Below are 15,543 nucleotides of genomic sequence, written 5' to 3' on the forward strand. Positions count from 1 at the left end.
GAGGAGAGAAGAAAGGGTTAGCGAGGGAAACGGGCATGTCACATCCAACGACGCCGCGAGATCTACGGCCTCTGTTTTACCGAGCGCATTGGATTCTTTTGTGTTTGGTGCTGATTCTCGTCCCGCCATAGCGCGCATGGATATAGGGTGAAAAATTCAATCGGGTCAGGAAACGTACAGTATCGAAATATTCAGCAAGTCTCGCTTTCTGAAACACACGAGGAAAGTGTATATCGCATTTTTATTCGGAATATATTGGCGTCATTGCAGATGCCTTTCAATGATTTCTAATATTTGTTTGCACAACGATCGTTTTGCCATAAACGTCACTTATAGTCTTGCTAGTGTAGAGTGAAGGGATCGATAGAAAAGAGGAGTAAGAGGGGGACGAACACCGTTGTGTACACACGAATATAAATTAACGAGACGGGAAACGGCAATGAGTAGCGGTCTTGGTGGTAGATATAAAATTCCAGTAGCAGGACTGAAGGTAGGAGCGGATCAAAGGACGCCGACCAGCTTGAAAAGGCGGCGGGTCTCCCGACTTAGGCCGTAGGAAGGAGAGGTAATAGATTGCTCCTTTCTGACTTTTATTGTATTAGAAAAAAGCTTGTCAGACTCAACATTGGGGGCGCGTTTTCCATTACATAGTGCTATGATAGGGACCGGACAGAATGAGCCGATGATGTATAATATGTATGTTAAAGAGATGAGATGTGGCAAATGTTTACGGACATTTTTTGTGCGTAAGAATGTGCGAGAGAGAGAGAGAGAGACGATGCGCGTTCGTGTGCAAAATACTCGTCACGAGCATGAGAATCGGTCGTCGAGAGCGGAGATTTAGCGTAGTCGAAATTACGAACCGTTTCGGGACGAGCGGGACCAGGAGACTCGTGTGTCTCCAATAGTAAGACGATGGCGAAGAGGGAAGGTAACGGGGTAACTTGTGAATCCTCCGGTACTCGTAACCTTTTCGCGAGGACAGGCAAGAGTTGCAGAGGTGGTGGTGACGTCTTTACGACGAGAATTCGTCTCTATAAAACTGTCCCGGTCTTCCTATGCTGCGCTTCCCCGTCACCCTTACTCCGCGGACTCCAGACTCCGGTGTAACGTTGATACAATGCACTCGACGGAAACTAAGAATAGCTAGGTAACCGTCTAGCGATGTACGAAGCAGCGCGTGTGCGGAGGTATTTACGGCTAGTTGTAATATACAAAGGAATGCCCGCGGTGCGTACAAATGTTTTGACATTTGCGCAAGAATATACTTAAAGTCACTTGAATTGATATCAGAGAGTGAAAACATCACGGGGATTATATCGAGATTGATATTGGAATGACAAATACGTCTCTCTTTTGTCGTAGCTCCGCCCCGTCTTGTGCCTTAATTTAAATCGTTTCATTAGGAATCGTGAAGAGAAGGGATCTAGCGCGAAGGAGAATACTCGACGAGTATGCGCGAGAAAAATTGCATGGAAGGCATCACTGTTAAATGTTAACAACTGGAGGATTCCAAAGGAGGCGCGGTCCTTTGATATTCTCGCGAAGAGTTCGAGAGTCTAGAGGGGGGACCAGGCCTGGTTTAAGACACATGCCTGCTTGCTAAGTAGCGGCTTCTACTGGCGCGTCTACGCGTCCTCGGCTTCTGAGCGCGCTCAGTCTTTTCGCATTGCAGAAGACGACGACGAGGAGGAGGACGACTGATGTCGGTTCGCTTTGCTGTGGCCCACGGCTGTTCGTCTACGTCTCGGGAAGATTGATGGCCTCCGCGCTACGTGCCCGACGTATCTTTTTCTCTCCTTCTGTCCCCGCGGCCATCGAGCCGATCCGAGTCATTCGAGCAGCTTACGTTTATGGAATATCTCGAAATCTCTGTTCCGCCGACGTCGACGACCGGCAATCGAGCGATTGTTCCCGTCCGCCATTCTCGTTCCGATGCCAGGCCCTTTTATCCACCGGAATATCTGACTTTACGGTAAGGATGCTTTAGGACGCTGATAATTCGCGCTCGAGAATGCGCGTTACCGCACTTTTAACGCAAAAGATACCGCTGCTGTATCAGATTATACGAATAAATTACACAACGTATTAATAAACATTTCTTCAAGTTTCTGCGCGATGACCATTTTACATTATGAGACTCGACGTCTCGAAGAATCAATCGATTGCTTCTGAAAAGGGTGTTTCGAGCCAACTAGTTATAGAATTTCTCCGATTGCATCATCGAATGGTTGAGAAACTGCGGTCTCTTTTCGATATAGTACATTTGATTAACATTGCGCGGCTAATCATATATCACGAGGATTACACGAATTTTACGCTTCATCTGTTTATGCCGGACAACCACTTGGGCCTCATAAATACACCCCTTAAAAGTAATTTGGATCTTTCGAGGAAGCATTTGGCTCGTAATGTCGATTCTTTAGTCTACAGCTGTTACCCATAATTCAGACGGATTGCATATCACTACATGTCGCTAAAATTGGCCAAATCTTCAATTCCGATATTTATTATCATGTTCTTCGAAAGTGACGTAAGAGAGTACAAGAGAAGTGGGATATAGACTGTTTATGTCAATAACTGCAAGGTCCAATGTACACTGTTATTCTCGGCAACCGCATTAATACGTTTTCATCATCGCATCGTTATCTGATGTAACAATATGTTTTCGTGTAAGTGGATGAGGGCAGATTTGTTCGTTTGTAAGTTGCAGAGAGATCGGCCGTTTCGCGGAAAGCGGTCGGCAAGATCCGAGCGCATTTCCGAGAAGAACCTCTCAGCCAATAACGGCTCTTTGATCGGAGACAGTCTCGGGTGGGACCAACCTAGGTTAGGAAGTGAGCATATTTGGAAGAAAGAAATATGACGATTATGCTCGTATGGTTACGGCCAGGTATTAACTATTTGTAACGTCGCGAATACTGTTAAATTCAATACGCTGCGCGTTACACATTTTCCCGTGCATCGGCTCACAATGAGATTGTACTAATTCAATGAAATTATCGAGCGTGGTGATAGTGAGTTCTGAACTATAAAGAGATATTATCAATGACTGAAATGAAGATAGTACAAAATGTACGAGAACTATTCCGAAACGATATGTCTTTGTCCCGTGCTTTCGTCATGTGCTATGTCTGGAAATAATACAATACTGTTCACTGTTTTACACGTCCGCCACAATTTGGGGAGATATTTATTATACCATAGCACTACCTCACTCGTTGAAACTCGTCTTTCAAGAAGGAGTCGCACACATACACCGTAAACTGAGCGGCTCACAATTCGTTAATCATCATCGCAGTTGATGGCTGGAAAGGACATTCGAACAGTGGTGAAATCGCGGACATGGTAGTAGCCAGGCGATCGGGCCTGACGCCAGACGGTCGACTGCTGCACGCGGTGCATTCGGTCTCTCTGCATGTCGCATGCTAAATATAAAAGCACCTTGCGGGCACCACACCACCGCGGTGTATGCCTACGCCATCTTGCATGGAAGAGTCATTTGCGTTAGTCCTGCCCACAGAGGGCAGCCTGGCTCCGCCTCCGGTTGCCGGTTGTACATAAGCAGAACCATCTTTATTACCCTCGGGCACTAACCGTAAAGGAAGCGAGCTGAAGACTGTCGGATAAGAGAGAAAGAGATGGACCGATGTCGTGGATTGGCGTGCACGAGTAGATGTGGGAGAGAAAGAGAGAGAGCGGTAGGGAGAATGTAGTACGTCTCTCCTCTCGTCGGTCGAGATCGAGTGGCCGTTTCGTGGATCGGCTTGAAGAATTATGGTATAAAGTGGTGGGGCATGACGCTGCCGTAGGCATAGTTTGTCTTTATAACGTCTGCTCGGCCACGGTGGAACTTCAAACGAGCCGCTGATGGCTCCAAGTGGCTGACCAGGATATAAATTCACGGCCCACCTCGCTCGTCCTCGCGGCTTTGCTCTCCATCGCCTTTCATCTTCGAGATGCTCTTCGTTCCCTATACCTCGCTTCTTCTTCAATCTCTTTCCCTCGATCCATTTTGCTTCTTCTCTTGTGCCTAGGATCTCTTCTCACCTGCTTTTGGATTTCGTCCTTTGACTTGAACCAAGCGATACAGTATTATCATCAATGGAACATGAATTTTGTCCAAAAGTACTGTACATTTATTTTCTCTTATCTACTGTAAAATTTTAATATTTATCTCTCGCACGTGTGCGTCGACCAAAAATATCAGTAATGCGGCGGATTAAGTTTTATCGTTTTTCTTTACACTGTGCGGTCTATATTCTCCTGTATCTCTGTTGCGACACACTAACGGTATATCTGTTTGAATAGGAAATGATATAAGTGATGTGACTGAAACGATATGTGTCAATAGCAATGAGTCCATCGGAAGGGAAACAACGAAGAAACGTTTCTTTTATATAGTGTAAGGATCAAGGCGGGCTATGTAACCGGAATCTTATGGAAGAGCTGGTATCATTGACACCACCGGTGGTGGTGGCGTGAAGAAATTCAAGTCGATCGACGTAAATGGATTCAGTTCAGAATTCCATTTACACATGACGGAACGTTGTCCCGATAATACGACGCGTATTTCGCTTAGAAGTATTTTACATTTCTGGGAGCATTGTTATGTATAGTAACGACGCAATATATTTTTAATTAATATTTATACATACCGCACGAATGAATGTGCAATTTGCAAATAACGTACGGTACGTTTCTTTGCGTTGACGATACAGTTAATGTTACGAGATAGTGAAAAATATAGAATTGGACCAGCATATTCTTCCGTACGCGTGTAATATATCGGCAGGCCGTTAGTTGACAAAGCGCCGTCATTATTCAAAAGGACGCAGGCCCGGAGGGCACCGAAGCAGTTTTGTAGCGGAAGACATTGGACAAATGGGGTTGTTCCGTGGACAGGCAGGTTATCTCGGTCAGTCGTCGAGTAGCCACCCCACTAAATCACTCAGTTCTCACCCTCCAACTCGGCGAACCCTACCGTTGGCACGTTCAATCACGATAATGTCTGAATACTCGGACATAGCGTAGACTTTCAGACTTTCTTGAGAGATTGCGTTTCACATTTGATTACATAAGGGATAACGGTCCGGTATTTCTTAAAAAGAGTTTCTCGATAAGATATCGAGACAGAATCGTACGAAAAAGTAAATGCTTAGCGGTGCGGAAATATATCGAGGTTATACGTTAACAGAGTTGGTATTAGTACGTACACTTCCCCTTGAAGTATTTATACGTATTGTTGAATATGATTCCGCAATATTTTCTCAGAGAGAAAGGATCGTCCCCACCGTATGCTAAAGGCGGCAGCCATTGATAATGAGTCTGCATATTTTAAACTTTAAGCGAAGAAAAATGGCTAGCGTCGGATAGTATAAAACGTGTTAGCATATTTATTACGTGCTAATGAGTATGCATAATTCTAAAAAGACATGTTTTACCGTGTCTTTATATTACCTCGCTATGCTTCACGGTGCGTCTCGAGGAAGCTTGCTCCGATACATACTTAACTAGGCGTGTAAAATTAGAAAACATCAATTTTTCTCGGAGATTTCATTATTAACGACGACGAGAATGCTTCTTGTGTGATCCTTCACTTAACGTTTATAAACGTCATCGACTGCAATAAATAGCGAGAAATAATAAGATAACAGGCGTATAATATATATATATATATATACGCGCGATGTTTGCAATCGTTCTTGTCTGAAGAAAGGTGTACGTAGTTGGGGGCTCCGGCGGATAACTTGGCGGCGAGCGAAGCGAGCTATAAACCATCGGGCAAATCGCGTGGCTTCGTTCGTGGCAAGAAGAAACTCAAGAAGTAAACTACACATCCCCGGAACGAGAGAAAACGGATGGAGGCGCGAGAAGCTGGCAGGAAAACGGAAATGGCCGTGGAAGCAGGGGGATGACTGGGTGTGCGATGAAGGTACGCGGACGGGGTGAGCGAAGCTTGAATGGAAGCAAACGGGAGATAGAGTACGATGGCGGAAATGCCGCGGGAGAAGAGGGGTCGGTGTGGATTAAGAGGAAAGTCTGCGAAGCGCGCGATGTTTCCGTGGCAGAAGCGGCTTGTTTACCACAGCCGCTATTAGCTCTCGGTCCAGCTACGAGCCGGCGAATCCCGCGCAAGGTTAAAGACAGGGATATTGCTTCCCTTTGCGCGCGAACACCGTTTCCTTCGTTTATTTATCTTTGTCTGCCAGAAACGCTTTGGCTCTTTTCTCCGACTGTTCCATTATTCCTCTGTAGGACAGTTTACGTTAGCGCCGACCCCGTGCTTTGAGGGGTCTTGCTTCTTATTCGTCAACGTTACCATCCGAGAATATACTATCCTACTTCGTGCTTTTTTGTGCGCTCGCTTCTGGATTTACAATTAAGTTATTACTCATATCTAAATAGCCGACACGATATTATTCAGATAGTATTGCTTGTTTACATTTTGGATTTCATTGTTCGGTAGATATTGAAATTCGATAGAACGTGAGAAACTAGCGAAATGCTAATAAATCGTGTCGTAAAAGTAACGTAAATTAATCAGCTGGAGTGGTGAGACCTGGTATTATCAGCTTTCACATCAACGCCGCGGTTTTGCCTGGCCAAAGGGGTTGAGGGAGATCCCCGAAGTCTTCCCACACTCCTCACTTCGGATCGGGGGTTGGATCGTGTTAGCGGGGTTAGAATGGATTGTTGGCCTCGGGGGTGTAGGTGGCTACGTACGAATTGAGAAGGGGCGGGTTTCTCCTTCCCGCTCTCTCGTCCTGTCTCCTTCTCTTTCGCGCTATCCGCTCCACTCTTACCCCGTCTACCTCGTAAAGTGATCGGGCGTTTATTCGCCACGCTGTCGGGGACAAAGTGGGCTGCACTCCCTGTCGACTGCTGCTATTTGTCTTCCGACAAGGAAACCTAAAACTACGATCCTTTTTCGGCGCTACATGAACACTATGAAAGGTTAATGCGGATATGGCTCACGATCGGGCATACGATAGCGCCGTAGGACCGAATGTACACTACGTGAATATTTTCAAGATGACGTCGCTCGATACCCGTCCAATTTGTATATGTTTCTTTGGAAACTCGATCGCGTACTTTACGTCCCGAGCCATTGTTGTTATTATTATATGAATGATTATTTTGAACATTATCCGACAATTGAACGTATGTGATTTATGAATGAATAATCTCCATTATCTTTACTGTCAAAAGTTAATTTGTTATTTCGCAAGATATAAAATCGACATTTTCATCGTTCATTTCGCAGTGAATTCGACGCGTCAAAGCAAAACTGCAAGCTCATCAACCTCGAGGGCAGACAAGGAGACAAAAGAGGCACCACTAATTGCCGCTATCGCACGAGTGCGATTCTTCACGAGCATTTATCACCGAAGGAAGTTTTGGGGTGTGCCTCCAGGCGAAAAGTTGAAAGAAGGGATCCGGAAGACGAAGCTGGCTGCCTCCTCAGGGCCTCTTTGTCTCTCTCCTTCTCTCATTCGAAAGCGGCACGACGTGGAAAGAGAGAGAGAGAGAGAGAGAGAGAGGGAGGAAGGGAAAGAGAAAAGGAGAGAGAGGGAACCGGGATTGGTATCGAAGCGATATATCTCGGGATTGGCTTCGCAGTGGCGGATAGTCTGCATCGAAGTAACGATAGGGGAAAGGGGTGCCACCTTGATAAACGAGCCCATAAATAACAGTAACGTCTCCACCGAAAACTCGGCCGGGTAAATGTATATCCAGAGCCAGCAGCAGCCAACGGCAGCGGTGGAACAGCAGCCAGCCAGCGGTTGAGGGAGTCGCAGACTCTTCGGGTGGTGGGGTAATTTAAGATCCTATTGAGATATTTATGGGATCATAAAGCGGAACTGGCTGCTTCTATCGCCGGCAGCCATGCGTGGAGCCGCGGTCCCGCGATCCTCGGTAGTTTGTATCTTTGTTTATAACCGCCTTAGCCGCGCGCCGTGTTTCACTTTATTTCGGTACGCTCGATCAAGTAAGTTGGGGACAGTACAGGCGGAATTTATTAGAAGACGAGTTGATCGCGTACTGACGCGATGCATCATTTCCACCTTGTTTTCGACCATTGAAGTTCGCATGTTAACATTAACGTTTGGATGCATGCCGCGAAATGTGCACGATGTAACGAGCCGTTAATTTCACCGTCGTGCCAATTGTCAAGTTGTTATTTATTCGAGGTACCTTCGATCGTGTCGAAAACAGGACATTCCAGAAATGGCGAATTTCAAGAACGTCGAATCTCCGTCTATCTTTCTCTCCATTACCGTCCAAAGGCACCATGCCTGTCGCATCCAAACTGTGCCGAGGAGGCGCTTTACGGCAGTAAAGAGTGTTTGTCCGTGTGGGCTTCGTGTTGGTAACGAGCGGATTATACTCCCGACGTAGTATCAGATGGTCCCGTACCTGGTTCCATGGTTGTTAATTAGGATGGATGCCCACGCCTTGGGCGACTTTTACGAGCGGATACGGCGCGAACCGAAATAGCGCATCCGATGTTAACGCGCGCCTACCTTCCTTCGGCGAACTGCGGTAAGCATCTCGATAAGAAGAAAATACTAAAAAGACCCTGCGAAGGGTCTACTTAAAATTATTTAGATGAGTGCTGAAAATCACACAGCAGATAAACTATTGCAATTGCAACTTTACAGTTTAAACCGGAGACTTACAATTTTGAGTCGCCATCGTACAAAAACTTATCCGTGATCTTTGCGAATCGCTGCTTCAAGATGGTATTAAAGAGCGGCAGTTTCGCGATTAAAGCGCGCAATTTACATTGCGGGCGAGATGAAATTAACAAAAGTCATGCGAATGACACCTCTTGGACGCGCTTAATGTTGTATTTGATAATTTTGCAGTTTTCTCGAGATAACACGATGCTTCCCTAATTGAATTGCGTCTGAGAGAGTATTTCCGTGTTGCCAGAAAAGTTAGTAGAAGCTGCACATTTCGTGACCTGACGAAATACGTCGCGGATAAATAAGATGCATCGCTCTGCGAGCCGTTGCATTGGAGCACGCATAAAGGAAGATCAATGCGACGGCATTGTCGAGCAGGGATATATACGAGGGATTTTCGCGAATCGCGAGGTACGAGGTAACGCGGCAGTAAATCAGCATCAATCGTAATTTTTAATCCTTCGGCAGATCGACGAGCCGATTCCATTCGCCCAAAGAGTAACGAGCGAGACGATATCCTCCATGGTATGAAAGCGCGCCGGTTGTCTGTAGTAAATCAACTGTCCTATTCTAATCTTTGTTGGCAGCAACGATAACGTCTGGTAGCTGCTGCCCGCCTACCTCAGGTATCTATTCAAACTATCGATCACGAAAGAAGTTCTTTTTTCTTTCGGCTGGAACCAATTTTCTCGCTTCGGAATCGCACTGCTCTAACGCGCGACTTTATCTCGCACACACACACACACTTGACTCTAATAGGTGAATCTCATAACTGAGATTGTACATGTGAGATCGATTGGGAGCGTTATCCGATAAGACGGACTTTTGTAACACGGATAAATACGTTTGCTTTCTGCGTAAGTAGTCCAACTGAAAACGACGTTTTACCACAGACTGGAATATTTTTTCGCTTGGCCAGAGTTAAATCGCTCGGAAGATCGACGAGGCTGCGAGAGTAACGAACGGGGCGATACCAGGCGTATTCCTCGAATGAAATCGCGTCGCCTGTCCGTAGTAAATCAACTGTCCTATTCCAATCTTTGTTCGCGGTGCTGGCAACAGCCAACGGCAGCCGCCTGCCTGTTGGCTCTATCTATCGATGCAGGAGAGAAGTAATCTGGTGAGTCGTAAAACGTGTCAGAATGTCCAACAAACACCTACTCATTAGCCCAGGTAGGCTGGACCGTGGCAGGCGGGATTGCACAAGCACGCATTAACTCCGTGTGGGTAAGTTATGGTCCAGGGAGAGCATAATTCACCCGGAGCCAAGAAAGTGTGGGTTTACTTCTCTCGGACCTGCTCGTGTGAGGGCTTGGCTCCTCGTTATTTTATCGGGTGCCGGCGGCCTCCAGAGTCCCCTGCCTAATTGAAATCCACGAAATCAAATTCGGAAAAACCGACGAACCATACCGGCGAGTGGTTTATTCCTTTTGCGCGAAGTAACATTGTACTGCTGGACAATTCGAACAACTCTTTGGTACAACGATACGTGTGGTCTGTCACGGAATAAGTTTCGTTGAACATTTGTAAAATTCGAACCATAGCGAAAAGTATTTAAAAGCATATCGTCGGAAGAAATCACGCCGATAATCTTATCGAGCGCGCCGCGCCAGTTTGATCTTGTTGAGAGTAACGAAAGATTTGCGTTCAGACACGGGCGATAAATCTCCGGAATCAGATTCAGCTAGAAAAGAACAGCCGATCACCGTTGGATCGGTTTCCAAGGGATACACGCGTGTATCTCGTGTAAGACCCTCTCACCAGGACACCGCGGCGTTCCAACTTGCATTTCTACACGCGGAGATGTGCTTGTAGAATGGATGGGGAGATGCGCGTTGGTATTGGTGCAGGAAGCTGCAACAGCACGGTGGTGCAGCCGCCTCGTACGAGACCAGATAGACATCTTCGCCAACTCTCCCGCCGCCGTCTAACTAATTGGCTACTGAATTACTGGGCGACATGACCAGTTATTGCTTCGTACCTCACCTCGGCCGGGTATATCGGATCTTGGATCTTGCAGTTTGAGGAGTACAGGCCGTATTCCCGTTTCCTTCCATCTCCCCTCGCATTAATGACGACTCGTAATACAGCGTTGATCTCGAAATCTCCATTCGTAATGGCTCCCCTTTCGGTACATATTTATCTAGGTATTTGCGTGTGATTGAGTTAATTCCTCCGTGATTCTGATCATTCTCCTCGTGTATATATCTTTTTCTGCACTTTCTTTGTTGCACTGTCGACTCGTTTTTGTTCTTTCAAGAATTCTTTAGTGAACTTTCTCCTTTAATGTCCTGTATGTTAAGTGCCGCATGCGAGTATGTGAAATGTGGTCGATGAATAAGGAGGGTTGTGAGGGATCTATCAGTATCCGATGCGTTGTCTCCTATGTGAGTGTTTCCGTTAAGGTACAAACCGAGGTACCCCTCGGGTGATATATGACTTTGTGGGTGCTCGCGCGATACGCCAGCACTAAAAGGCTTAACGAGCATCTTCGTACGCCACGGCAGTCCAGAGTAAACAGGACGTGGCTTATCTTGTCACGAAAAATCTGCGGAGGAAGGCTTCCGCAGGCAGACTCTTATTTTTCTTTCCCCATTTTCTCACTCCTTCTTTTTTCATAATACCACGGCAAACAGGCGCGACGAATGGTCATGCCGGAGGGATTCAGCCTACTTCGAATTTTTGTTACGGCGGCCGATAAAAGTGGTTACGGTTGCGTTAATGGTTATGAGATTTTAATGTGTATGCTTAATGCTTATCAGTTTCAGAGTGCAGGATTATTTCAACTTGTTTCTGCATTCAAACAACTCTTGCGTTTCGTAATATATTCCGGGCTTTAGTTGCGTACACACAAGAACGTTCCTATGATGCTCTGCGTTGTGATATTTTATTAAAAAGCAACGAAAAATAATATATTTGTTGATGCGAACAACATTTATCAGCGCGATTGCGATTGATTAGCGGTTCAAGCGTGCACAATCGTCTTCCGCACTCCATTGTTAATATCTTTGTATTAAGACGATATGTGATGCGAGATATCACTTGGTTATTTGACGATAGATGACGACGCTGATAGCAATAACTTATTTATTGCAATTCGAATCAACAGGCTCATTACTTCGCCACCTCTAGCATCTCACTTTTTCCCTCCCTCCTCTTCCTTTCTCTTTCCCACCATCGGGCCTCAATTATGGATCTTTGCAGGAAATTATTAATTCGAACGCTTTATTATCTCTTAATAAAGCAACACGTATCGGGATGAGTGTTGATGAAGACGTCATTCAGCTAATTACTGCCTTGCCTTGGGTGTCAGAACCTGGTGTCTCGGTATTTCGAGTTATAGTTACGCTTTGGCAGCGTTGTATCGCCAGATTGGAAAGCGAATGATTTTAAGGTCGGACACTTTTGTAAGGGGAAAGAGCAACGATAAAAAGAAAGTACATATATATATATATATACGTCTATAACTTTAACAGACCCCGGGAATTGAAATAATGAAACTTTAGCGTGGCATAAAACACAGCGCGAGAGTTTCTCACGCGACTAAGTAAGGTTTCAATAAATTACTGCGGAAAGTCATGAAGCATGAGACAGAGCGAGATGGAGTATGTGCCAAAAGAAGTGTTCAGACCAAGTTTTCGTGGTGCATGTAAATTATTAGTCAAGAAAATATAACGACGTACATGTGTTGCTTTCTTGTAACGTTGTACTGTAACGTACGTAGTAAATCGTGCGGTAAATAGTATGTAACAGCGCGCAGTAAATTGCCACGGCCATATAATACTGCATTCGACACTCACACAAATTTCTCTTTCGCCCACTCGTGGAAATGTCGATACCAGTAGGATGCTTACGTCATGGCGCGAAAGTAAATTACATTAAAAATTTTGCACGCCCGCCGGCTCTCCGTTTCAACAGTCCCGGCAAATAGTTACCGCGGCTTCCATTTTGTCGATGTTGTCGATTTCAATCGCAAATATCAAGTGCCACTTTTTTTATCACCGCGAGCCCGCACTGCAAATTACGCGATATCTCTCGTGAGCGTAGATGTATTTCAGTTTTCAGGCATTTCACCATGCGATCAATATAGTGGTTTTATGCCGTTTTCCTCACATTCGTTATACTCCTTTTATTTCACAAAAGCTATTTGAGCCAACCTACTTGCGTGACGTAGAGAGGCATTTATTCCGAATTAAATTTACATATCATTAACTTCTCCATATTGATGTGGTAGCGAAAAACATTGACTTTAGCGTGTGAAAATTTCTCTTGAAACGAACACTCCGTGCGAATTTTCGTCCATCTCTTTGCTAAAACAGACGCTATCATCGGAGTATTCATTTTCTCGAAAACACGGAGGAACTCTTCCACAGTAGCGTCGGTACGAGAGAAGCGGATGTCGAGATGGGAACCACTGTCGAGCCACCTGTGCGTCAAGCTTGGGTGTATCCATGTTATAAATCCGGCAGATAATGACGACATGTTTATACTCTTCATTTGTATGCTAGGCGAGGAACTGTTCCTGGCCGCACACCGAAGCCAGTCTGACTGCTCGAATGCTTGGCTCTCTTGTCCCGCATTGGCGTAGCTACGTTCTGTGCTAGCTCTGCCGTTCAACGAAAATTTATGTATCCTCGACTGCGCGATGCATTACAGTTATTCTCACGTAGCTAGGCAACTACTGCCGCGACGAGATCGGATACCGCTAAGATGCTCAAATGGAGCCATTTGTATGGGTGACGTCTTCAGTTTTTCCCCAACCCGCAGATTCGTTATGCTAATGTTATATTCGGATTACATCTCGATTACATAAGGGCCACGGTTTTATCATTGCGTCGCGTCAATGAGGCGATCGGTCTTCGGTTGTTATCGTCGACGAAACTTTCTTAAGGTTCGGCAAGATAATCGTATCGCTTTGGTGAAATCGTAACACTCGAGAGATATGTCCGAATGACATGAGGATTATGACGTTTTCAGATGATTTGAAGAGCAGGCTTGTCGATTCGTAAAAATAGATTTCCTCTGATAGATTTGCGACGATCAAAGAGATATATCTTGGTTCGCGTAAAAAATTGCGTAATACGTCATTTCGCAGGAACGTTACAGTCAGCGGGTGAGCCCAGAAATGAAAGGAAAGCGTAAGAAATTATTTCCAACTAATGGCAGTTTATAAATCTTGGGCGGCGGCCGGTGGCGAACCGAAAACGCGGGGCGGCATTCTCGATTCCACTTCGCCACAGTCGCAGGCCAAAGCCGCGCGGTATATCGCGAGAGAGGTATTTTTCCTCCGCACACAACACCGGCGACCATAAAGCACGAGATTCGTGCCTCGGCGTAAAATAGCTTTATTATACAAAATACATGCAAATTATCTTATTTATGGTTATGGCCGCTAATTATATTGCGTGCTTATACACAAAATGTCAACGTGGCCGGAGCCGCGGCGCGGACGCGTAATACGTTTGACTTTTTACGAGGCAGCTGGATGCTTCGTATATACGTAGGGGAGGGGAGGGGGCTATATATACGTTACGTATACATTTACCCGCTTAACGATCGCAAAATACCGACAGTTACGCTCGCTACGTATCGCAATATACGGACATTACTGGGAACAATATTGCTGGAAGAAAGAGAGAGGGCGGATGGATGAAGGCTAGACGTGCGAGTAATGGCACGTCGTGCGAAAATTAAAAACTGAATATGAGTAATAGGTCGCTACTAAATAATAATGAGGAATAACTCCGCACACGTGTTTATCTGCAAAATATTTTTACGTGTGTCATTTTTTACGTTACGTGCCTTGTGTGTCGTCACATATACAGATATCTCCGTATGATATGTTGTGCGCAACAACTATTGACACATCCAACTTTGTAAGGAACAGTCATCATCAGTGGATGGCTCTAGCTATCGATAGAGCGATATGAATACATTTCAAAGCTGCAATTTAAACCCAATCCTGAAATATGTGGACTTGATGGAGGATTATACGTCTGTTGCGTAGTATACGAAGTCCCGAAGAGTTCCATTTCGCCGGTAGATGGCGCTATACAGCGGATAACTGCTACCAACTTAAATCAAATTGCGCGGGATAGACGAAACAAAGTAATATTGCACACGAAGATCTTAACTTGAAACGAAACATTATACATTCACAAAGCTGCTTACATCTATATTTCACCTCTCCGCAATATGCATAGACATTTATCAAATCTACGACCGATAAGTATCGCGTATAAATAGCAATCCTTGAGAAAAGAACGTCAGGCTCGGCAACAGGCTATACCATTATCTTCGATCCTCAATCTGGTTCTCTCTTCCCTTCTCTCGCTCACCGGTATCTTGACGCAGTTAATAATTCCGTCGCGTTGTAATTATATATTCAGACACGCAGTAGTGTTGAAGTTAAGAGGTTTTTCCAATTCGAGCCCCTTCGTACACATTATAATTTCGTTAAACTCAGCTTCGGATCCTTTTCCCAGTATCGTGATAAGATTCACGCTGAGGTCGTGGGTAAACAAATACCGTTTTCAGAACAGGATTGCCAATCACAACGCACACACAGCACGATACGTGTAAATACGAGTGCCGTCTTCACTATCCGATTATTTCCTCGAGTGTTCACGCAATCGTATTAAGAATCTTCATGCTTTTGGTGATAGTACGTAACCTTTTCTTGCCGGTATCCGTCCATAATGATACAAAATTGATTTCTACGAAAAGCTAGGAACACCGCAAATATGTTTGACGGTCTCGTATCGACATGCCACAAGTCGATATTCTCATTGCGAGTGATCTCTTCGCAGGATATGCCCATTGTCATATCCTGGTCTTACGATTTGATAGC

This window comes from Dinoponera quadriceps, unplaced genomic scaffold (assembly GCF_001313825.1).
Source record: "Dinoponera quadriceps isolate SergipeBrazil2010 unplaced genomic scaffold, ASM131382v1 scaffold628, whole genome shotgun sequence".
Lineage (NCBI taxonomy): Eukaryota > Metazoa > Arthropoda > Insecta > Hymenoptera > Formicidae > Dinoponera > Dinoponera quadriceps.